We start from the raw sequence: 25,265 nt of genomic DNA, 5'->3' as shown, positions 1-25,265 counted from the left end.
TATTTTTTTGTAGAGACAGGGTCTTGCAGCATTGCCCAGACTGGTCTCACACTCCAGCATAACTTGTTTGATTTGAACCTCTTTTCTCCCAGACAAGTGCTAATTGGCATATTTCAGTAAATCAAGTTAGAATCACTATGGTTGGGGTAAGATGCTGGAGATGTACAGACCACTCACCGACCAGGCACAGCTCAGGCTGCACGGAGTTGCAGTTGGGAGTCCAGTCTCCAGAACATGGTTCTAACTAGGGTAGGTGAATGTGGGGAGGTTCATCCTGCATAATCACCAGATATCAGTAAAAAAGAGGGCTGAGAAGGCAGTAGAATAAGAATTCTAAAGCTGTTACACTCAAGATGTATGTGTGGACTGAGGGCACAGGCACCAGCCAACATCAAACCCATGCTTTCTCTGGGTACCGCAGAAAGGAGGCATCTGGCTTTCCTCCTCTCTTTCAGTCCCCGAAAAAATCCATCTCAGTTGAGGGCACAGGCCCAGAGAAGTGACGCCACTTGTCCCCACCTGCCTTGGCAGAGCAGTTATTCAAGCTCAGGTCTCCCAGCCTGTACCTGTCTGTCTACCATAGGCACTTGGTGAACACTTACCACCAAGAGCTTGCTCTTTCAACAAGGACTTTCATGGGCCTTTCCTCACTCCTAGTTTCTCTTTGGTTTCCTGAAATTGATTTATTCCCCTGCAGGAGAAAAGTCCCAACCTCTTACCATGAATTAGAAGGCCCTTCAAGAACTGCCCTGTGCTTCCCTCTTCAGCTTTGCCTTCTAGTTTCACCTTATGCCCCCAACCCTAGACTTTCACGTCAGTTCAAGTTTAATAAAACTTGAAGAAAAAACAACAAAGACTTATTTTGTGCTTACCATGAGCCAGGCACTATTCTAAGCAGTTTCACCTACACTGTCTCATTTAAAATTCTATGAAAGCCAGGTGCAGTGGCTCACTCCTGTAATCCCAACGCTTTGGGAGGCCGAGGTGGGAGGACTGCCTGAGGTCAGGAGTTCAACACCAGTCTGGTCAACATGGTGAAACCCCGTCTGTACTAAAAATACAAAAATTAGTTGGGCATGGTAGCGCACACCTGTAATCCCAGCTACTTGAGATGCTGAAGCAGGAGAATCACATGAACCCAGGAGGTGGAGGCTGCAGTGAGCCAAGATTGCACCACTGCACTCCAGCCTGGGTGACAGAGCGAGACTCCGTCTCAAAAAGAAAAAAAAAAGAAAAAGAAAAAATATATATATATATATATATTCTATGAAAGAGATTAAATAACCCAGCCCATTTTATAGATGAGGGAGCTGAGCCCGGAGGGGTTATGAAATTTGCCTGAGGTCATACAGTCAGTGAGTAGCAGGGTTAGAATTTGCACCCAGGCAGTCTGACTTGAGAAAGTATAAAGGCTTAGCTGATATGTCCTTCAACTCTTGCAAATACTATTTCTTTCCATTTTTTCAGTGGGCCATCCTCTATCTGCCTTCCAGTCTTTGCACTTTATAGTTTCCTGTTCCTAATACACTCTCCATCTTGCCTGATTAACCCTACTCATTGTTCAGATTTCAGCTAAGATAGCACCTCTAGGCTGGGCACGTTGGCTTACGCCTGTAATCCCAACACTTTGGGAGACCGAGGTGGGCAGATCACCTGAGGTCAGGAGTTCAAGACTAGCCTGGCCAACATAGTGAAACCCTGTCTCTACAAAAATATGAAGATTAGCTGGGCACGATGAGGGTGCCTGTAATCCCAGCTACTGGGGAGGCTGAGGCGGGAAAATCGCTTGAACCCAGGAGGCAGAGGTTGCAGTGAGCCAAGATCGTGACAATGCATTCCAGCCTGGGCGACAGAGCCCAAAATATACAATACTCTATGAGCATGTATTGTTTGTGTATATATATATATTTTTTAGATGGAGTTTCGCTCTTGTTGCCCAGGCTGGAGTGCAGTGGCACAATCTCGGCTCACCGCAACCTCCGCCTCCCAGGTTCAAGTGATTCTCCTGCTTCAGCCTCCCGAGTAGCTGGGATTACAGGCTTGCACCACTGTGCCCAGCTAGTTTTCTTTTTTTTTTTTTTTGTAGTTTTAGCAGAGATGGGGGTTTCTCCATGTTGGTCAGGCTGGTCTCGAACTCCCAACCTCAGGCGATCCACCCACCTTGGCCTCCCAAAGTGCTGGGCTTACAGGCGTGAGCCACCGCGCCCGGCCATTGTATATTTTAAAATAATTGACAACTGGACACATTGACTCATGTCTGTCATCCCAGAGCTTTGGAAGGCCAAGGCAGGAGGATCACTTGAGCCCAAGAGTTTGAGACTAGCCTGGGCAACATAGCCAGACTCCATCTCTACAAAAGTTTAAAAAATTAGCTGGGCATGGCGGCATATGAATGTAATTCCAGCTACTCAGGAGGCTCAGACAGGAGGCTTGCTTGAGCCCAAGAGTTTGAGGCTTCAGTAAACTATGATCACACCACTGCATTCACCTGGACAACAGAGCAAGACTCTGTGTCTAAAAAAAAATTTTACATATATAAAAATAATTGAAGTGTTGATTTTTAAAAATGAAAAGTAGCGTAGTTGCAGACTTCCTAACTGGCTCGGCGTACTGAGGGGATTGTCCTGGCGGCTGGCCCTGTGCACATTTCAGCGAGTTGGCAGGCTTGCAGTCTTACCCTCCCGACACTGCAGTTCCTACACCTTCTTAGAATTTCAGGCCATCTCAGCTTTCCCCCAAGTGACTCAGGAAGGGGAGTTTCCCATGCAAGGCTGTTTGCTGGCAACCCACAAGTATGATTCGGGAAGGATGCAACAATTTCAGATCCCAGATCTGGCCAATTACACCATCATATTAAGAACAAATCTTAGGCCGGGCGCGGTGGCTCATGCCTGTAATCCCAGCACTTTGGGAATCCGAGGCAGGCAGATCACCTGAGGTCAGGGGTTCGAGACCAGCCTGGCCAACATGACAAAACTCCGTCTCTAATAAAAATACGAAAATTAGCTGGGCGTGGTGGTGCATGCCTATAATCCCAGCTACTGGGGAGTCTGAGGCAGGATAATTGCTTGAACCTGGGAAGCAGAGGTTGCAGTGAGCTGAGATCATGCCACTGCACTCCAGCCTGGGCAACAGAGTGAGACGGTCTCAACTGAAAAAAAAAAAAAAAAAGAAGAACAAATCTTGATGGGAGGTGTGGGGGCAGGCGAGTGGGGCTTAGGAGGGACTCCTGGTTTCTGTTTTGTTGTTCTTTGTTTTTTGGAGTGTGTGTGTGTGTTTACATTTCCACATGATTTGAATTTTTACAATGTGTATACATTGCTTTTGCAAACAGAAAATTTTAAATATATAAACAGTACTTGAAAAACTGCCAGGTGCAACCAGCCTACCCAGGGCCGATTCTGTGTCCTACATGTAGAAGAGGGCCCAGCCCTTTAGATAAAAGGTGTGGCCAGACACAGTGTCCCGCATCTATAATCCCAGTACTTTGGAGGCCGAGGAAGGAGGATTACTTGAGCCCAGGAGTTAAAAGACCAGCATGGGCAACATAGGGACCCCATCTCTAGGAAACAAAAATTTTTTAATTGGCCAGGTGCAGTGGCTCTTGCCTGTAATCCCAGCACTTTGGGAGACTGAAGCAGGCAGACCACTTGAAAGCAGGAGTTCGAGACCAGCCTGGCCAACATGGTAAAACCCTGCCTGTACTAAAAATACAAAAATTAGCTGGACATACCGGTGCACGGCTGTAATCCCAGCTACTCGGGGGGCTGAGGCAGAAGAATCACTTGAACCCAGGAGGCAGAGGTTGCAGTGAGCCGAGATCGCGCCACTGCACTCTAGCCTGCCCATGATAGCGCCTCAGCACTCCAGCCTGGGTGGCAGAGCAAGACCTTGTATAAAAAAAAAAAAAGATAAGAAGTGATATGCATCCAGAGAGCTCAAATGTGATTCAGGGGCACATCCAGGTTAAAACCCATGCTTAGGCAAAAGGGAACCACAAAGGATTTTGGGGGGTTTTGGTTTTGTTTTCTATCTAAAAGGAAAACGCAGGACACAGAGTTTTGAGGTGGATAATACAGTGTCTGGTCCTGGGCAAGCATGAGTGTTCCTAAATTGTTCTCTAGGCTTTCCCCTAGGCATATTTTAAGTTTCCTGTAAGCATTCCGGGCTTAACAATGGATTTTTCCTAATTCATCCTGAGCACACCCTCCACCCTTCTCTCCCCAGTCTTTATATCTGTCTTAGTTTGGGCTATTATGGCTAAGTACCTTAGACTGGGTGGCTTATAAACAGCAGCAATGTATTTCTCACAGTTCTAGGGGCTAGAAGTCTGAGATCAGGGTCCAAGCACATAGGATTCTGGTGAAGGCTTTCATCCAGGTTGCAGACTGCCGGCTTCTCATCGTGTCCTCACAAGGTGGGAAGAGGGCTGAAGGGAGCTCTCTGGAGTCTCTTTTATGACACTAATCTCACTCGTGGGGGCTCCACCCTCATGACCTAATTACCTCTCAAAGGCCCCACCTCCTATTACCATCATATTGGGAATTTTGGGGGGTGGATGCAAACATGAAGTCCACTGCACCATCTCCATAAATGGCATCTACCTAGTGCCCAAGCAAGACACTTCAGTGGTTTTTTTGGGTTTTTTTGGTTTTTTTATTTGTTTTTGAGATGGAGCCGTGCTCTGTCACCCAGGCTGAAGTGCAGTGGCATGATCTCGGCTCACTGCAACTTCTGCCTTCCGGGTTCAAGCAGTTCTCCTGCCTCAGCCTCCCAAAAGGGTGGGGTTACAGGCATGCGCCAACGCACCCAGCTAATTTTTGTATTTTTAATAGAGATGGGGTTTCGCCATGTTGGCCAGGCTGGTCTCAAACTCCTGACCTCAAGCAATCCACCCAACTCGGCCTCCCAAAGTGCTAGGATTACAGGTGTAAGCCACTGCACCTGGCCCACTTAAGTATTTTAATTCTTCCTTTTTGCTCACCTCCTATATCCAGTCCATAGCTAGTCCTATGGATTTTATCCCCACAGTGTATCTCTAGGTTATCTTCTTCTGTCTACACCCAAGCTACAACCAAAGCCCGAATCATCCCTCACCAGGTCACTGCTACAGCCTGTCTGGTCTCCCTGACGCTGATGGTGCCCCTCTCCAACCCCTTGTGGATTTAGCATCCAGAATGCTCTTGCCCAGACACAAACCTGCTTGTCTGCTTACACTCTTGGATGGCTCCCCACCCATAAGATAAAACAGGAGCTCTGTAGCATGGTCTGCAGGACTGTCCCTGAACTCACCTCTTATTATTCCCCATATGCATCCATGGGCACTCTCCACAGGGATTCATATCGGCACTGTCACGCTTCCACATCTGCATGTGCTTGTACTTCTGGGATCTGAATTTCATCTCCCTTTTTGTCCCCTCACCTTCTCTCAGAATTTTTGTTGTTGTTGTTGTTTTTACACAGAGTCTCACTCTGTTGCCCAGGCTGGAGTATAGTGGTACAATCTTGGCTCACTGCAGCCTCTGCCTCCCGGATTCAACCTCCCTGTAGCTGGGATTACAGGTGTGCACCACCATGCCCAGCTAATTTTTGTACTCTTAGTAAAGGTGGGGATTCTTATAAATAATAATAAGAAGAAGGCTGGGTGTGGTGGTGCATGCCTATAATCCAGCACTTTGGGAGGCTGAGGCTGGTGAGTCACTTGAAGTCAAGAGTTCAAGACCAGCCTGGCTAACATGGTGAAACCCCATCTCTACTAAAAATACAAAAATTAGCCAGGTGTAGTGGTGCATGCCTGTAGTCCCAGCTACTTGGTAGGCTGAGGCATAAGAATCGCTTCAACCCAGGAGGCAGAGGTTGCAGTGAGCCAAGATCGTGCCACTGCACTCCAGCCTGGGTGGCAGAGGGAGACTTCCGTCTCAAAAAAAAAAAAAAAAAGAAGAGTGTAGGGCTCGAAAACTAGTAATGCTAATTAACTAACTCTGAGAACATCACATCTACCACCCATCTTTCTCTAACCATCTAATTTTGTTAGCCATAAATACATTTTTGAGCTGCTTATTCCTGAATCCAACTCTTGCATAAATTGTTGTGAACAAATACATGCGTTGCTCAGTTCTATTGAACCACATGTGAAAACAGTGGGGAAGGCTGGTGGTCCCAGACTGTTTTGGTGCTCTATTCGGGAGTAGATAATTTCCTGAACTGGGCCTAACTGCTTTGGCTGCCAAGTAACAATTTGTTTTTAGTGGAAAACTTGGCCGAGGCAAGGCTTGTGCAATTGTGCCCTCGCCCTTACCTAAGGAATTCCGTGCACAGAGGCTGTCCTGTAGCTTCTGGGGTAGTCATGTGTGTAGACACACACCTGTAATTAGTGTTCAGGAGGTGCAGAGGGAGGTCACAAAATCCTTGTGTGAGTGCCAAGGAAGGGACAGGACTAGAGAAGGGAGGCTCCTGGCCTGCACTGGGAGCTCAAGGGCAGGGCCCACTTCCTGGATGTCACCCACGCTTGAGCTCTGAAAGACCCCAAGGAAGCCACCTCGCTGATGAGGAAGGGCGGATGAGAGGAACGCTGAGGGGATAGAATGCATGTGGCTTCTGGCAGCCTCTCTCTGAGGATTGCTCAAGTGTGTATGCCATGAACCTCGGCCTACTTCTGAGTTGTTGCTGCGTGTTGGATAGTTAGTATGTGCAGCAGCCTGGGTGACTCATGAAAGTGACTGATAAGCCCTCTCTCTCTTTGCAGTAAGGGCAGATTCTAGCATTTGAGTCCACTTTGGGAAGGGTGGTGTGTGAGGTCAACGTAGAATATTCCAGGCTAGCCAGGCATGGTTGACCCATGCCTATAATCCCAGCATTTAGGGAGGCCGAGGCGGGTGGATGGGTTGAGCTCAGAAGTTCAAGACCAGCCGAGGCAACATGGAGAAACCCCTTCTTTACAAAAAAAATAGCTTGGTGTGGTGGCTCGTGTCTGTAGTCCCAGCTACTTGGGAGGCTGAGGTGGGAGGATCGCTTGAGCCCCGGAGGAGAAGGTTGCAGTTTGCAGTGAGCTAAGATCAAGCCACTGCACTCCAGCCTGGGCAACAGAAGGAGATACTGTCTTAAAAAAAAAAAGGATATTCCAGGTTGTCTTGAAGTCCTCTCTTGACAAAGTTCTCTTAAGTTCCATCTAACAAACAGTTTTGTCTATTTGTTTTTATTAAAAGGAGGAAGAAAACAAAGAGAAAAGAAAGCTCTTACTTTTCCCTCCCAGGATTATAAGAAACATTACCCAATTTTAAAGGACTTCGAATTCAAATGTTGAAAGTCAGATGTTAAATAAGGGTTTGTAGGCTGGGCTTGGTGGCTCACGCCTATAATTTCAGCACTTTGGGAGACCAAGGTGGGCAGATCCCTGAGGTCAGGAGTTTGAGACCAGCCTGGCCAACATGGTGAAACTCTATCACTACTAAAAATACAAAAATTAGCCAGACATGGTGGCGCACACCTGAAGTCTCAGCTACTCAGGAGGCTGAGGCAGGAGAATCACTTGAATCCGGGAGGTGGAGGTTGCAGTGAGCCAAGATCACACCGCTGCACTCCAGCCTGGGTGACAGAGTAAGACTCTGTCTCAAAAAAAAAAATAAAAAAGAAATAAGGGTTTGTAGAGATATCCTATAAACATAAAAGTTTCTCCAGCTCTAACATTTTAAAATTCTATGAATCTCAGATTTATATCACTCCAATATGTCCAGTAAAGTAGAATGAAATATGACTTTGAAATTCACTAAAATGAAAAGATAGAAGCTGTATCTTTGCTGAATCCATGTCCTGAAATAGCTTTACAGGACAGGTAAAGCATTTCTGTTCATCTCTCCAGTAAATACCCACATCTTGCAGCTGCCTCTCTGCGACGAGGGAAAGGAGAGCAGGCTTCCTGAGGAGGAGTGAAGTGGAGTCATTTCACAGGCACCCAGCCTCCCCTCACCCTGTTCTCTTTCTTCCTCTACAGTTGCCTTTCCCTGCAGTGGGACTGGCAGCCATCCAACACTTCTGCACTCTTCCTGTTGTCTCCCTTGTGTGGCCTTCCTTAGCTGCTTAGCACCATGACTCCACACACCCACAAACACACAGCAGCCATCAGTTTAGTCCACATTTCTTAGGCATTCAAGACCCAATCTGGGCTGGGCATGGTGGCTCATGCCTGTAATCCCAGCACTTTGGAAGGCTGAGGTGGGCGGATCACCTTAGGCTAGGAGTTTGAGACCAGTCTGGCCAATATGGTGAAACCCCATCTCTACTAAAAATGAAAAAATTATCCAGGCATGGTGGCACATGCCTGTAATTCCAGTTACTCAGGAGGCTGAGGCAGGTGAATTGTTTGAACCTGGGAAGCCAAGGTTGCAGTGAGCCAAGATGGTGCCATTGCTCTCCGGCCTGGGTGACAGAGCGAGACTCTGTCTCAAAAAAAAAGACCCAATCTGACTCCAGTTGATGTGTCTAGATTTACCTCTTCAGCACAATCCCCTTATCCAGCCTCCATTTCCCTGTGCCCCTTTAGCATGCATGCCCCCTCTCCTCCCCTCTCCATACTCCCCTTCTCCTCCCATCTCCGGCATCCAGTTGAAGCACTGCCTTCTCTTTCTGATGTGCCCCTACACCGAGTCTCAATTTTTCCATGCATGCTTTTTTTTTTTTTTGAGACAGAATCTCACAGTGGTGTTATCACAGCTCACTGCAGTCTCAACCTCCTGGGCTCAGATGATCCTCCCACCTCAGCCTCCCGAGTAGCTGGGACTCTAGGTGTGCACCACCAAGTCCAGCTAATTTTTTTTTTTTTTTTTTTTTTTGGAGAGACAGTGGTCTCACTATGTTGCTCAGGCTGGTCTTGAACTCTTAAACTCAAACCATTCTCCAGCCTCAGCCTCCCAAACTGCTGGGATTACAGGGGTGAGCCACTGTGCCTAGCCTTACTTCTACATTTATTCAAATGATCGTGTTCTAGTCACCTCCCTGGTGAGATGGTAGATTCCTTGAGGGTGGGGATGAAAGCTCATGCATTTTTCTGTTCTCCACTGAACTTAGTACAGGAAGGAAAACAATATATTTTTTTTAATGGGTGAATGAATTTGTAAAAACTTTTTATTTGGTCCAGTTACTGATTTTCCCCCTCTCACAAAACAAACTATTTTTTTATAACACAGGAGGAAGAGGAGGGACTAATATCTGAAATGTTTACCTGGCCCTGAAATTTTCTCTGCTTTTATTTGATATGAGAACTTATCTTTGTCTTTATAGTAAATTATATCTATTTTTAGTATTAAAAAATCTTCTCAGCTGGGCTCTGTGACTCACGCCTGTAATCCCAGCACTTGGGAGGCTAAGGCGGGCAGATCACCTGAAGTCAGGAGTTTAAGACCAGCCTGGCCAACATGGTGAAACCCCGTCTCTACAAAAATACAAAAATTAGCTGGGCATGATGGCAGGTACCTGTAATCCCAGCTACTCAGGAGGCTGAGGCAGGAGAATCACTTGAACCCGGGAGGCAGAGGTTGCAGTGAGCCGAGATGGTGCCATTGCACTCCAGTCTTGGTGACACAGTGAGACTCCGTCTCAAAAATAAAATAAAAATAAAAATAAAACCTTCTCATTATAGGCCAGGCGTGGTGCTGACACCTGTAATCCCAGCACTCTGGGGGAATGAGGTGGGTGGATGGCTTGAGCCCAGGAGTTCTAGACCAGCCTGGGCAACATAGTGAGACCCCCATCTGTACAAAAAATTTAAAAATTAGCTGGGTGTGGTGGTGCACGCCTGTTGTCCTAGTTACTTGGGATGCTGAGGAGGGAAGATTGTTTGAGTCCAGGAGTTTGAGACTACAGTGAGCTAAGATCACAGCACTGCACTGCAGCCTTAGCAACAGAGCAAGACCCTGTCTCAAGTAAATAAATAACTTTTTATTATAAAGTCATACAACAAATTATTTAATAAATTATAACAATACACAAGCGTGTTGTGTGGGAACAAAACTCCCCCACTCCAGGTTGCTCTTTCAGGATTATGAAAGAGAAACTCCATGATGCTGCCCAGAGACATGGATTAGGGGGGATATCGGTCTACATTAGCGTACAAAAGGTACTACCCACTATGAGTACATATGGCAAGACCTTCACTTCCCAGATGGAAGTTCCCTGAGCCTAAGAAATCCATCTGACTTGTGCAGCTTCTGACCTCGCTGGATCTGTTCTATTCTCTGTGCAGTGGGGCTGACCATGGTGACTATCCCATAGGGTGGTAATGATGCTGCAGGACCATGGAGTTGCTCAGCACAGCATCTGGCCCAAAGCAAGGGTTCAACCCATGTTTGCAGTCAAAATACAGCATGGCCCAGAGAACAAGGTTGTTTGGACACCTGTAATCCCAGCACTTTGGGAGGCCGAGGCAGGTGGATCACCTGAGGTCAGGAGTTCAAGACCAGCCTGGCCAACATGGTGAAACCCCATCTCTACTAAAAATACAAAAATTAGCCAGGTGTGGTGGCTCACGCCTATAGTCACAGCAACTCCGGAGGCTGAGGCAGGAGAACCACTTGAACCCAGGAGGCAGAGGTTACAGTGAGTTGAGATCACACCACTGCACTCCAGCCTGGGGGAGATAGCGAGAAAAAAGAAAAAAAAGGTTGGAGAGCAGAGACTGAAGGCTGAGGGGAGCACAGCATGGCTTCAACTGTCCTTCCTAGCATGTTTGACAGAGTCAGTGACTTGTAATTGAAAGTGGTAAAGAAATAAAGGAGATAGGGAGGCCGAGTGGTGGAAAGAAATGAACTTCGGACCCAGACAGACCTCAGTGTGAAGGCCAACTACATGACTGCCTATTTGTAATGACTTTGGTTGCATTTCCTGAACCTTATTTCCTCATTTATAAAATGGGCAAACAGTATACCTGTATACCAGTATACCTAGGTTGTGAGGATTCAATGAGTTAGTGTAAAGTGGCTGGCACATGGTAGTAGATATCTAATAAATGCTAACAGTTTTCCTAGAGCGAGCTTTCATTTTTTTGTTTTGTTTTGTAAAGTTTGTGTAAACACACAGAATTAGAGCTGAAAGGAGTTTCTAGGCCAAGACCTTCAGTTCCCAGATGGGGAAACTCAGAAAGAAGGTGCATGACTTGCCTGAGCTGTTTTCCAGCTCCCAGGCCGTGGTCTGGCCCCCATCCCCAGGGGCCACTGTGACCTGGCTCCCCTGAGCCAGAAGGAGGCCATCTGAGATCCTCCTCTAGGGAAAGTTGGAGAAACCTAACCCTGCTGGGAGTTTTGTCACCAATTAGTTTAATGGACTCTTTTGTGTGGACCTGGCCAAGGGAGCAGGAGGGGACAGGATTTATTTGCCTTTTCCTTTCACTACCTGGGCTTCCCAAATGCGCACCCTTATGTTGACTTTGAGGCCCTCAGTGTCAGGACATCTACGCTTGCCCACCGCTGTTGCCGCAACAAGGTTTTGAAGGATGCCAGGTGCATAATGTCCTGCCTTGTGTCTTTCTCTATCTCTTTTTTTTTTAGGCAGAGTCTCACTCTGTCACCCAGGCTAAAGGGCAAGGGTGCAATCATGACTCACTGCAGTCTCCAGCTGCTGGGTTCAAATGATCCTCCCACCTCAGCCTCCTAAGGAGCTGGGACTGCAGGCATGTACCTCCACACCTGCCTAATTTTTGTATTTTTTTGTAGAGGTAGGGTCTCACCATGTTGCTCAGGCTGGTCTCAAATCCCTGGGCTCAAGGTATCTGCCTATCTTGGCTTCCTAAAGTGCTGGGATTACAGGCACGAGCCACCACACCCTGCCCTGCCTTGTTTCTTAATACCCAGAGGAAAAAAAATGTGACCACTCAGATCCTGCACTCATATTTTTTTCTGCCTTTTCCTCCAAATTCAACCAAGGCAACATCTTATACTCCTTCCAAGAAAAACAACAGCAGCAGCAGCAGCACTGTAATTCTCTAACATAGTTTTTAAAAAAATCACACAAAAAATTATGTGAAAGATGCTAAATTAGATTTGCCTAATGAGATGCCTACTTACCCCGGGTTTTGCTTCATGTCTCAGCTCTGGGCACTCTCAGTCATGGCTTTTGGGTCTTGCAACACTTGTCAAGCTCAAGCTCCCAAAGGAATTCTAGAAATCTGTCAGATCCTCCTCACACCCTGACTCCCCTCAGTACCCAGTGTTCAGGATTAGTGGCAAGGGCTTAGTTTTCATTTTGTTTGGTTTTGTTTTTTTGAGACGTAGTCTCACTCTGTTGCCCAGTCTAGAGTGCAGTGGCACTATCTCGGCTCACTGCAACCTCCGCCTCCCAGGCTCGAGTGATCCTCTGCCTCAGCCTCCCAAGTAGCTGGGATTACAGGCGTGTGCCACCACGCCTGGCTAATTTTTGTATTTTTAGTAGAGATGGGGTTTCGCTACGTTGGCCAGGCTGGTCTCAAACTCCTGAACTCAGGTGATCCACCTGCCTCAGCCTCCCAAAGTGCTGAGATTACAGGTATGAGCCACTGTGCCTGGCCTGGCTTAGTTGTTTACTACGTGAATAACTCATTCTCTTGGACCAAGCATCTTGCAGGGGACTGAACACCACAAATCTATTTTCATGTAAATATCCTGTGCTTTTCCACTACATTGTATTCTATCAGGTGAGGATGAACAGAAGCTTGCACCATTAATAACTAGAGAAAGAAACAGGTAACCTGGGCAGGGGAACCCAGCATTTTTTCTCTTTGCATTTAGAAAATCACCTTGGTTGGCATATTCAGCCAGCAAGAAAGAGAGGATCATCAGGCGCAGTGGCTCACACCCGTAATCCCAGCACTTTGGGTGGCCGAGGAGGGCAGATCACAAGGTCAAGAGATCGAGACCATCCTGGCCAACATGGTGAAACCCCGTCTCTACTAAAAATACAAAAATTAGCTAGGCATGATAGCCTGTGCCTGTAGTCCCAGCTACTCGGGAGGCCGAGGGAGGAGAATTGCTTGAACCCGGGAGGTGGAAGTTGTTATGAGCCAATATTGTGCCATTGCACCCCAGCCTGGTGACACAGCGAGACTCTGTTGCAAAAAAAAAAAAAAAAAAAAGGATCAAAGAGGTATCTACAAAATGGAACCTTTTAAAACTCTAGAATCTCTTAAAGATATCCCCAACACAATGATCCCTGATGCTCTATTTCTATTTTCATCCTATAACTTTCCTTCAAGGAGTCTATAAAGCATCAACTCAAAGTGACAAGAAGTGGACACATATTCTAAGGGAGCTCCCCAAGACAAAAGGAAGATGGAGGAAATGGTCTCTGAAGGTATGTGTGAAGGTGCTATAGAGGAAGTTGTCCCTGCCCAGCCCTGGTCACAAAAAAAAACCTCTTTCATCCCAGCCACATCACAAACAAAACAGAGACATTTTGCACATCACCAATCAGTCTGGAATGACCTTTATGACTTTGGAATTGTCCTATCTCCTTCTATTCTCCACCATACCTACTTTCTACCTTTCTTCAGTAAAAACTTCTCAATAACCTTTGCCATCTGCTGTGGGGAAACCAAACACAGAGAAGTCACAGTTGCTGTGCAATTTAGTTATGGAGACAAGACAGGGAGACCTCTAACAAAGAATAAAAATGAGGGGATGCTGGCCCAACTGTATCCCTTGTGCATATCTAAAAATAAAGGGGATCAGTGTGTAGATGAGTGGATTGAAACAAAAAGAAAATAAGAAAATAAAAGTAAAGGGGAAATTAGCATAAGGTCTCTTGCAAAAAAAAAAAAAAAACCTGAGATTTTCTGAAAGTGTACTCTTTAGATTGGCTCTTGAAAGAAATGAGGGCTGGCCATGGTGGCTCACGCCTGTAATCCCAACACTTTGGGAAGCTGAGATAGGCAGATCACTTAAGGTCAGGAGTTCGAGACTAGCCTGGCCAACACAACGAAACCCTGTCTCTACTAAAAATACAAAAAAAGTAGCTGAGCTTGGTGGCAGTAGTCTTGCTACTCAGAAGGCTGAGGCAGGAGAATCACTTGAACCTGGGGGGCAGAGATTGCAGTGAGCCAAGATTGTGCCACTGCACTTCAGCCTGGGTGACAGAGTGAGACTCCATCTCAAAAATAAATAAATAAACAAGAAAGTGGCTGGGCACGGTGGCTCACGCCTGTAATACCAGCACTTTGGGAGGCCAAGGCGGGCGGATCACCTGAGGTCAGGAGTTCGAGACCAGCCTGACCAACAGGAAAAAACCACGTCTCTAATAAAAACACAAAATTAGCCAGGTTTGGTGGCATGCGCCTGCAATCCCAGCTACTCGGGAGGCTGAGGCAGTGAGAATCACTTGAACCCGGAGCCAGAGGTTGCAGTGAGCCAAGATCGCACCATTGCACTCCAGCCTGGGCAACAAGAGTGAAACTCTGTCTAAAAAAAAAAAGAAGAAGAAGAAAGCAATGAGGAGGTAGACTGGGGGAAGGACGGCCTTCCTAGTAGGGAAAGCAGCAGGGTATAAAGGAAGGAATAATGTATGGAGAGTTAGGAGAGCTTGGGGTGCATCTGAGCTATCTTGAATTGGGGTCTGCATCTAGGGCATGGAGTGGCCCAGGGTCTGCGAGGTCATTTTCTGATACTTATAGTCGATGGTTAACTTATGATTCTGTGATGGGGTTGGAATACAGATCTGCCAGGCTTGTGCTCCTTGTGTGTGTTATGTCCTTCCGCACCCTAGTGGGACAGTGTCAATGGGATCGAACCTTTGCGTGTGCCCCTTCCTCTGCCTGGAACTCATCTCCTCTGAATCAAACTCTGTTCAGTAGAACCTTCTGGGATGATAGAAATGTTCTATTAACCTGCATTGTCCAGTACAGTAACCACTAGTTAAATGTGGGGATTGAACCTTTGAAATGCGGCTAGTGTGACTGAGGAATGGAATGAATTTTTAATTGTATTTATTTATTCATTTTTGCTTTTGAGTTTTTTGCTGTTGTTCTTGTTGTTTTGAGACAGGGTCTTGTTATGTTGCCCAGGCTAGTCTAGAACTCCTGGGCTCAAGCGATCTTCCTGCCTCAACCTCCCAAAGTGCTGGGATTATAGGCACAAGCCACTGCAACCCACTGTATTTAAGTCTCATTTATTTATTTATTTATTTTTGAAATGGAGTTTCACTCTTGTTGCCCAGGCTGGAGTGCAATAGCGAGATCTCAGCTCACCGCAACCTCTGCCTCCCAGGTTCAAGTGATTCTCCTGCCTGGGATTACAGGCATGCGCCACCACACTCGGCTAATTTTGTATTTTTAGTAGAGACGGTGTTTCTCCATGTTGATCAGGCTGGTCTCAAACTCCCGACCTCAGGTGATCTGCCTGCCTTGGCCTCCCAAAGTGCTGGGATTACAGGCATGAGCCACCTTGCCAGGCCAAGTCTAATTTATTTAAATAGTCACGGGGGCTAGTGGCACCTAATGGGCGGCATGGCTCATGGTTTGCTCCTTTGCAATGTTCAGCTATCAATCATCTTCTCGGAGAGGCTGTTCCTTAGGATTGCCACCTGTGGAAGGCAGAATGCCCCCCCAACCCCTGCCAAAAACATACACATCTGAATCCCTGGAACCTGTTACCTTACCTGCCAAAGGGGTATTAAGGTTGCAGATGACATCAAATTGCTGCTGAGCTGACCCTGAAATGGGAAAGTTCTCCTGAATTTTCTGGAGTAGCCCATCTAATCTTATGAGTCCTTAAAAGGGAAAAAGAAGTAGATAGAGAAGTAGATGAGCTATAGAGATGAGAGAGATGAAAAAGGAGAAAGATTAGAAGTGTGAGGCGGGCCAGGTGCAGTAACTCACGCCTTTAATCCCAACACTTTGGGAGGCCTAGGTGGTCAGGTCACCTGAGGTCAGGAGTTCGAGACCAGCTTGACCAACATGGTAAAACCCCGTCTCTACTAAAAATACAAAAATAAGCCAGGCGTGGTGGTGGGCGCCGGTAGTCCCAGATACTCAGGAGGCTGAGGCGAGAGAATCACTTGATCACTTGAACTCGGGAGGCGGAGGTTGCAGTGAGCAGAGATTGCACCACTGTACTCTAGCCTGGGTGACAGAGTGGGACTCTGTCTCAAAAAAAACCCAAGAAGTGTGAGGGGGAATCACCCTCCATGGTTGGCTTTGAAGATGGAGACAGGCAGGCTCCGCCAACCAAGTGCAGTGGCCTCTAGGAGGTGAGAACAGGCCCTCCATGGACAGCCAGCAGGCAAACTGGGCCTCAGTCCTACAACTGCAAAAAACTGAATTTTGCCAAAAACTTGAATGAGCACAGAAATAGATTCTCCTTGAGAACCTCCAGAAAGGAGCATGGTCTGCTAACACCTTGATCTTAGTCCCATGAGACCCACACCAGACTTCTGACCTACACAGCTGTAAGACAATACATTTGTGTTGTTTAAAGCCACTAAATCTGTGGTCATTTGGGCCGGGTGTGGCGGCTCACGTCTGTAATCCCAGCGCTTTGGGAGGCTGAGGTGGGAGAATAGCTTGAGGCCAGGAGTTCAAGACCAGCCTGGGCAACACAGCAGGACCCCATCTCTACAAACAAATACAAAAATTAGGGCCAGGTGTGGTGGCTCATGCCTGTAATCCCAGCACTTTGGGAGGTCAAGGTGGGCGGATCACCTGAGATCAGGAGTTCGAGACTAGCCTGACCAACATGGAGAAACCCCATCTCTACTAAAAATAAAAAATTAGCTGGGCGTGGTGGCGCATGCCTGTAATCCCAGCTACTCAGGAGGCTGAGGCAGGAGAATTGTTTAAACCCGGGAGGCAGAGCTTGCAGTGAGCCGATATCATGCCATTGAACTCCAGCCTAGGCAACAAGAGCGAAACTCCGTCTCAAAAAAAAAAAAAAAAAAAAAAATTAGCCAGGTGTGGTGGCATGCGCCTATAATCCCAGCTACTTGGGAGGCTGAGGCAGGAGAATCACTTGAACCCAGGAGGCAGAGGTTGCAACGAGCTGAGATCACGCCACTGAACTGCAGCCTGGGCAACAAGAGTGAAACTCCATCTCAAAACAAAAATACAAAACTTAGCTAGGTGTGGTGGCTCACGTTTATAGTCCCAAACACTTGGGAGGCTGAGGTGGGAGGATCATTTGAGCCTAGGAGGTCGAGGCTGCAGTGAGCTGAGATCACGCCACTGCACTCCAGCCTGGGTGGCAGAGTGAGACCCCATCTCTAAATAAATAAAAATTTGTGGTCATTTTTTTCGGCAGCAATGGGAAACTAATACTCCACCCTAGACTGGCTCTAGGCCCACCCTGGTGGGGCCCCTAAGGAGTGAGGAGTCTAAGGACCCAAGGAGAGGTGCCCCCATGGAGGCCCCTTCTAACATCAGTGAGCTGCTCCATGGCCCTGGCCCTGCGATCATGGCCCACATGTACCTCCTCTCTCGTTCTGTCCTCCAGTGGGTGAACAGGCCTCAGATGAGCACTCCCAGGCCTGAGGGGAAACACATCAATGGGTGTCTGTGCGGGAACAGGTGAGGCCTGAGCTGGGGACACTGGGCTTCAGTGTTCACAAGGGCACATGCGAGTCCCTTTGATATATGAGACACAGCAAGGCAGAGGAGTGCTGGCAAGAAAAGTAGCTCAGGAGCGGGGCTCAGGGTCGGCCTCTGACCCTCTCTGGGCTGCCGGGTGGAACTCTGGGAAGGCTGTGGATTTTATTTTTTAAAAAATTAATTTATAATTTATTTTTGAAAATAGAGATGGGGTCTCACTATGTTGCCCAGGTTGGTCTAGAACTCCTGGGCTCACGTGATCCTCCTGCCTTGGCCTCCCAAAAGGTTGGGATCACCTGGCCAGTCTGTGGATTTTAAATTCAAGCCAGATCTCCCAGGTGTTTGTGAGGGTATATGAAGGAGAATAGAATATATTTTTCTCTCTTTTTTTAGAGACAGGATCTTGCTCTGTTGTCCAGGTTGGAGTGCAGTGACATGATCTCAGCTCATGGCAGCCTTGACCTCTCAGGCTCAAGTGATCCTCCCACCTCAGCCTCCCAAGTATCTGGGACTACAGGCGTGAGCCATCACACTGAGCTAATTTTCATATTTTTTAATAGAGATGGGGTCTTGCTACGTTGCTCAGGCTGGTCTCGAACTTCTGGCCTCAAGCAATCCTCCCATCTCAGCCTCCCAAAGTGCTGGGATTACAAGAGTGAACCACTGTGCCCAACCCTGCCCTTCCCTTTCCTTTCACTACACAGCCTTGTCCTTGAGAATCTCGTTGGCTCCTGTGATTTTAACCATCCCCTGTAGGAACATGATACCCCAAAGCACAGTATTTTCTCAAATTTCATTTCCAAATTTTATCTTGTCTGCTGCACTTCTCCATCTAGATATCCCAGAGACCACTCAGCATTCCGTGTCTAAACTTAACCCCCTCCCCAATCCACCCACCATTTCCTACCATTTCTGAGATTCAGAACCATGGGCGCTCTGACCCTTCCCTCTTCCTCACCTCAGACAACCATTCCACCAACAAGCCCTCTGGATTTTACTACCACCACAGCTTCACTAATCCAAGTGTGTCCTACAGGCCAGGCACGGTGGCTCATGCTTATAATTCCAGCACTTTAGGAGGCTGAAGCACGAGGATCACTTGAGCTCAGAAGTTTGAGAACAGCCCAGAAAATAGAGTGAGATCCTCCCTGTGTCTACAAAAAATTTTAAAAATTAGCCGGGCATGGTGGCACATGTCTGTAGTCTCAGCTGCTTGGGAGGCTGAGGTGGGAGGATCACTTGATCCCAAGAGGTTGAGGGTGCAGTGAGCCATAATCACACCACTGTACTCCAGCCTGGGTGATGGCGCGAGACTCTGTCTCAAACAAAAAAAAAAAGAGCCTCTCAGAGTTCCCAGTCCAGTTCTTCCTGCTTTGCATACCTGATTAATCCAGTACAGCCGGGGCTCTGAGTATGTTACCCTTCCTCTTCAAAAACTTTCAGTGGCTCTTCCTGGGAACAGAGGAATGAACTTTTCCATCTTGGCACTCCAGATCTCACAGCATGTGAGATTACGGTAGTTTAATATTTAACCCGCAAGAGGCTTGAAATCCCAAGACCTGAGACAAAATCCTGGATGTGCCCAGGTTGGTTTCAAACTCTGGGCCTCAAGTGATCCTCCTGTCTCGTGTAACTCTGGGCAAGTTGTGCCAACTCTGTGAACCTCTGTCAGGGAGAATTCTCCAATCAAGTGTCTTGAGGATGGAATTAGATAATGCATACAAAATATTTATCCTTGTTCACATTAAGCCATGACTATATTGTAGCTGCTATCATTATTAGCTCATATAAAGGTGCTTAGCAAAAAGTGCCTGCCACTAAGGTACTCAAGCAATCAGTGCTTTCCCAAGATGTTACTTGAGTCTGTATCTCTGGTGTTACTTGTATTTCAAAACTGTTTTTTCCCATTACGTTTTATTTATTTTTTGAGACAGAGTCTTGATCTGTCTCCCAGGCCCCAGGCTGGAGTGCAGTGACGTGATCTTGGCTCACTGCAACCTACACCTCCCAGGTTCAAGCGATCCTCCTGCCTCAGCCTCCTGAGTAGCTGGGATTACAGAAACCCACCACCACGCCCAGCTAACTTTGTATTTTCAGTAGAGACAGGGTTTCTCCATGTTGGCCAGGCTGGTCTCGCACTCCTGATCTCAAGTGATCCATTCACCTTGGCCTCCCAAAATGATGGGATTACAGGCTTGAGCCACCACGCCCAGCCATTACTTCTCATTTATGGAAGATGACATGACATCCAAATGCATATGCTAATACATTTACTCTATATCACAGGTTGGCAAACTTTTTCTGTAAAGGGCCAGATAATAAATATGTCAACTAAGGCAGGCCATACTATGATGTAACTTTTCAACTCTGCTGTTAGCCACCATAGACAAAATGTAACTGAAGGGGTATGGCTGTGTCTCAATAAAACTTTATTAATGTTACTAGATAATTCAGGGAATGCGAGTTAAAAAAAAACTTTATTAATGAATGCTAAACTTTGAATTTCATATAATTTTCTTTTGTTCTCTCCTTTCTTTCTTTCTTTTATTTTTTTCTCTCTTCCCCGTCCCCTTCCATTTCCCTTTCCCTTTCCTCTTCTTTTTCTTTCAAGATAGTATCTCACTCTGTTGCTCAGGCTGGAGTGCAGTGGCACAATCATGGCTCACTGCAGCCTGGACCTCCTGGGCTCAAGCAATCCTCCTGCCTCAGACTCCCGAGTAGCACACCACTACGGCCAGATAATTTTTTACTTTTGTATTTATTTATTTATTTTTTGAGATGGAATGTCACTCTGTCACCCAGTCTGGAATGCAGTGGCCGAATCTCGACTCACTGCAACCTCCACCTCCCAGGTTCAAGCGATTCTCCTGCCTCAGCCTCTGAAGTAGCTGGGACTACAGGCGCTCACCATCATGCCCAGCTAATTTTTGTATTTTTAGTAGAGACAGGGTTTCACCATGTTGGCCAGGCTGGTTTTGAACTCCTGACCTTAGGTGATCCACCCGCCTCAGCCTCCCAAAGTGCTGGGATTACAGGCATGAGCCGCGGTGCCGAGCTCTGTAATTTTCATGTGTCATGAAATATTCTTCTTTTGATTTTTTCCAACCATTTAAACATGTAAGGCCGGGCTCTATAGAGTGTTCTTTTAATTTAAACAGAACAACAGTTAAGAATAATATGAAGTAAAGGAGAGTACAAATGATTTGTGGGCCAATAGAATAGTCTAATAGTGGCTCAACAATAACCAAGTTGGGCAATGCAGTCACAAACGTTTACTGTGCATAAAACCCTACAGTCTGGTTCAACCTAGCTGTCCAGCTGTGTCTCCTCCAGGCCCCAGTCAAAGCGGGCTTCCATTTCCCCAAACACAGACCCTGCACGTTCCCTAGTTCCTCTGTCTAGAATACACCCTCCCGTTGTGCTCATTAAAAGCATATCCTGGCTGGGCACAGTGGCTCATTCCTGTAATCCAGCACTTTGGGAGGCTGAGGCAAGAGGATCGCTTGAGGTCAGGAGTTCTAGACCAGCCTGGGTAACATGGCAAAACCCTGTCTCCACCAAAAACAAAAAAATTAGCCATGCGTGGTGGCGCGCGCCTGTAACCTCAGCTACTCGGAGGCTGAGGTGAGAGAGTCTCTTAAGCCTGGGAGGCAGAGGTTACAATGGGCTGAGACAGTACCACTGCACTCCAGCCTAGATGTCAGAGCGAGACCCTGTCTCAAAAAAAGAATTTAAAATTTGAAAAATAATAAAAAGAAACAAACCACATCCTCGAAGGGCCATATCAAATGCCACCTCTTAAAAATTCTAAGGCCAGGCACGGTGGCTCATGCCTGTAATCCCAGCACTTTGGGAGACCGATGCAGGCAGATCACTTGAGGTCAGGAGTTCGAGACCAGCCTAGCCAACATAGCGAAACCCCCATCTCTATAAAAAATACAAAAATTGGCCAGGAGTCACGGCACATGCCTGTAATCCCAGCTACTTGGGAAGCTGAGTCACGAGAAGCACTTGAACCCGGAAGGCGGAGGTTGCAGTGGGCCAAGATTATGCCATTGCACTCCAGCCTGGGCAACAGAGCAAGAGCTTGTCTCAAAAAAAAAAAAAAAAAAAAAAGAAAAAAAATATTCAATGATTCTTCCCTACCCCTCATAAATGGTATTTTCCCTTCTCTCTCCCTTCTCCTTGTGCCCTGTTCTCTCAGTAATAGCTTGTTTGTGCCTCCATCATTGTACTTATATTCTAGTTATTTTTTGCTATTTATCTTACTTAAAACCAAGCTTCTTGAGGTGTGGGGCCTTCACTCAGGATCCTTCAGTGCCTGGCATATAGCAAGCACTCAGGAAGCATCTCTCGAGGTTGTTTCTTGGAATTGAACACAGGGTATGATGTCACTCCGGCCACTGTGTAACTGACATAATGAAGTGGGAAGAGATTGGCTAGTTGAAATTGCAGTAAATGGAATGGGTCTGGCGCGTTACTCGTTCTAGTTAACGGAATGAAGTATTGCCCCCACCCCCCACCAAAATAAAAAACAAATGGAGTAGGTCTGGATGGGGGTGTTGGGAGGCAGTGAAGGGAAAGGCTGTGCCTCTGGGGCACAGCTGGAGGAGAATCCTGTTTGGTGATTGAGGTGGCATGACTAGTCTGTCTTAGTTATGCCTTCCACAGGAAGCAGGTCTGAAAAGAGAGAAAAGTAGGGCTTCTTAGAGCTTCCCACACACAGGAGAGGCTCAGCAAAGAACACAGTGAAATTCAACTGCTGATTCTCTCCGGGCCTCAGGAGAGCAGGGTTTTGAGAAGGGCCTTGCGATACACATCGTGCCCCAGTTACACCGAGTGAATCAGGCTCTGATGCAATTGGCAATAGGCCTTAATCACAAGCTTCATCTCACAGGCTCCGCACAGACGAGCTTTGTCATTTCTCTGAGGGAATCACTGTCATTTCTCTTCCAGGCTCAAAGCAGCTCCCCCTGCCCCGTGTAAAGCGCTGATGAGATGGCAATTTAAACTGCTTTGATGACCAGGTTTCGTTAGGTAAGAAGGCCCGATTAAGCAACGGTGGCCCAAATAACCTCAGTGGTTCAGACGCTGTTTTTCAAAGCCAGCAGAAGTCTTGCCAAATTAAAGGATGTCAGGATGAGATGCTATGAATATCAGTTTCCTTCTCTCTGGCAATGGAGAGGATTAATTAAATGCCTGTGAAGTGCTTTGAAAATTTAAGCTGTTGAGAATTATTGTTCTGTGTAATAGGGAAAAAATAGAGTTCTTGGCTCATTAAAGCTGTAATGTTGCAAGCCTGAGCACTATTTTCAGGATATCTTTGAGAGCTACATTTTTATTAAGAGGAAGAAAAGAGAAATGTGTCTATGAATACAGATATACAGTATACATGCTGGAAAGTCAGTTGGGTTAATCAGTATGTCTCTTGATTAAGAAATGAACTGGAGGCTGGGTGTGGTGGCTCATGCCTATAATCCCAGCATTTAGGGAGGCTGAGGCAGGAGTATCACTTGAGCCACTGAGTTTGAGTCCAGCCTGAGCAACAGAGTGAGACTTTGTCTCTAAATAAAAAAAAGAAAGGCTGGGGGCAGTGGCTCACGCCTGTAATCCCAACACTTTGGGAGGCCAAGGCAGGTGGATCACCTGAGGTCAGGAGTTGGAGACTGACTGGCCTGGCCACCATGGCGAAACCCTGTCTCTACTAAAGACACAAAAATTAGCTGGGTGTGGCGATGGGTGCCTGTAGTCCCAGCTACTCAGGAAGCTGAGGCAGGAGAATCACTAGAACCTGGGAGGCCAAGGTCGCAGTGAGCCAAGATTGGGCCACTGCACTCCAGCCTGGGCAACAGAGTGAGACTCCATCTCAAAAAAAAAAAAAAAAAAAAAGAAATGAATGAACTGGGAGAAACTGTTTCTTATTGATTACCACAATCAGTGGAGACAGTTATTAAGAATCAGTTGCTTAACTGTGTAGGGACAGTTTCACTAAAACTAGCAGACAGGTATTTGTTTTCTTTCAACAGGATCAAGGGATGAAAAGACTGAGATTGTATACATGTAAATACCAAGTTCAGTGAGTTTCCATGGCCTCTTCTGTCTTAATACAACTTACCAAACAATCTAGACAGATTTCTGCCTCCACTTTGTTGATTTACCCAGGGATATTTTGGCTTTGTTTGCAGATATTCGGTGACATTTGGAAGGGTGCTGTCCACAGCTGCCCCTCACCTCTCTTTCACTCTACATTGACTGAGGATTTACACTTTGTTTTGTGTCTGTACTAGTTTCCTATCGCTGCTGTAACAAATTACCACAAACTTAGTGGGTTAATACAACATAGATGTATTATATTACAGTTCCAGAGGTCAGAAGTCTAAAATTAGTCTTATGGGGCTAACATCAAGGTGTCAGCCGGGCTGACCCCATGTGGATACTCCAGGGAAAGAATCTGTTTCCTTGCCTTTTCAGTTTTCTAGAGGCCTCCGGCATTCCATGGCTCATGGCCCCTTTCTGGGTCTCTCTGACCTCTGCTTTTGTTGTTGTTGTTTGTTGAGATAGAGTCTTGCTATGTTGCCCAGGCTGGTCTCAAACTCCTGGGCTCAAGTGCTTCTCCTGCCTTGGCCTCCAAAGGGATTACAGGTGTGAGCCACTGAGCCTGGCTCAGACCTCTTGTTATCACATCTTCTATCTCTTGGCCCATGGGTAGTCCAGGATAATGTCTTCATCTCAAAATCCTTAACTCAATCACATATGCTAAGTCCTTTTTGCCACATAAAGTAATTTATTCACAGGTTCTGGGGATTAGGTTGTAGACTTTTTTTTTTTTTTTGAGACAGAGTCTCCCTCTTGTTGCCCAGGCTGGAGAGCAGTGGCTCACTGAAACCTCCACTTCCCAGGTTCAAGCAATTCTCCTGTCTCAGCCTCCCGAGTAGCTGGGATTACAGGCATGTACCACCATGCCCGGCTAATTTTGTAGTTTTAGTAGAGATGGGGTTTCTCCATGTTGGTCAGGCTGGTCTCAAACTCTCGACCTCAGGTAATCTGCCCGCCTCTGTCTCCCAAAGTGCTGGGATTACAGGCATGAGCCACCGTGCACAGCCAGGCATTTTTTTTTTCTTTTTAAGACAGTCTTGCTTTGTCAACCTGTCTGGAGTGCAGTGGTGCAATCTCAGGTCAGCAACCTCTCCACCTCCCAGGTTCAAGCGATTCTCCTGCCTTAGCCTTCCAAGTAGCTGGGACTACAGAAGTGTGCCACCACGCCCAGCTAATTTTTTTTGTTATTGTTGTATTTTTAGTAGAGACAGGGTTTCTCCTGACCTCAAGTGATCCGCCCACCTAGGCCTCCCAAAGTCCTGGTATTACAGGCATGAGCCACCTTGCCCAGCCTTGAGCCTGCTTTCTTATTCAAATATCACATAGACTTTATACTGGCCGCGGTGGCTCATGCCTGTAATCCCAGCATTTAGGGAGGCCTAGGTGGATGGATTGCTTGAGCCTAGGAGTTTGAGACCAGCCTGGGCAATATGGTGAAACCCCATCTCTACAAAAAATGCAAAAATTACCTGGGTGTGGTGGTTATTTTGAAAGCTGAGGCAGGAGGATCGCTTGAGCCCAGGAGGTCGATGCAGCAGTGAGCTCTGATCACACCACTGCACTCCAGCCTGAGTGATGGGGCAAGACTCTGTCTCAAAAAAAAAAAAAAAAAAAAAACAAGAAAAAAAATATT

The 25,265-nt window shown here is 46.8% G+C and overlaps 1 long non-coding RNA gene across 3 annotated transcripts in view; it reads left to right on the top strand.

Moving 5' to 3' along the window:
- The window catches only part of LOC134738589 (uncharacterized), a 53,737-nt gene extending 30,076 nt beyond the window's left edge, over nt 1–23,661 (top strand). Inside the window, exons 3-5 of one of the 3 annotated variants that reach the window (XR_010124425.1) lie at nt 13,217–13,314; nt 22,493–22,573; nt 23,563–23,661. This is a non-coding gene — a long non-coding RNA (uncharacterized LOC134738589). Of the gene's footprint in view, nt 1–12,752; nt 13,108–13,216; nt 13,315–22,492; nt 22,758–23,562 lie in introns of those variants that run through there. The other 2 variants (XR_010124424.1, XR_010124426.1) reach the window with 2 other exon arrangements.
- Nucleotides 23,662–25,265: the final 1,604 nt, after the last annotated feature.

Source organism: Pongo pygmaeus, chromosome 18 (assembly GCF_028885625.2).
Source record: "Pongo pygmaeus isolate AG05252 chromosome 18, NHGRI_mPonPyg2-v2.0_pri, whole genome shotgun sequence".
In the NCBI taxonomy this organism is placed as follows: Eukaryota; Metazoa; Chordata; class Mammalia; order Primates; family Hominidae; genus Pongo; species Pongo pygmaeus.
Note: the sequence above shows the minus strand (reverse complement) of the source record. Positions and strands in the feature narration are given on the sequence as shown.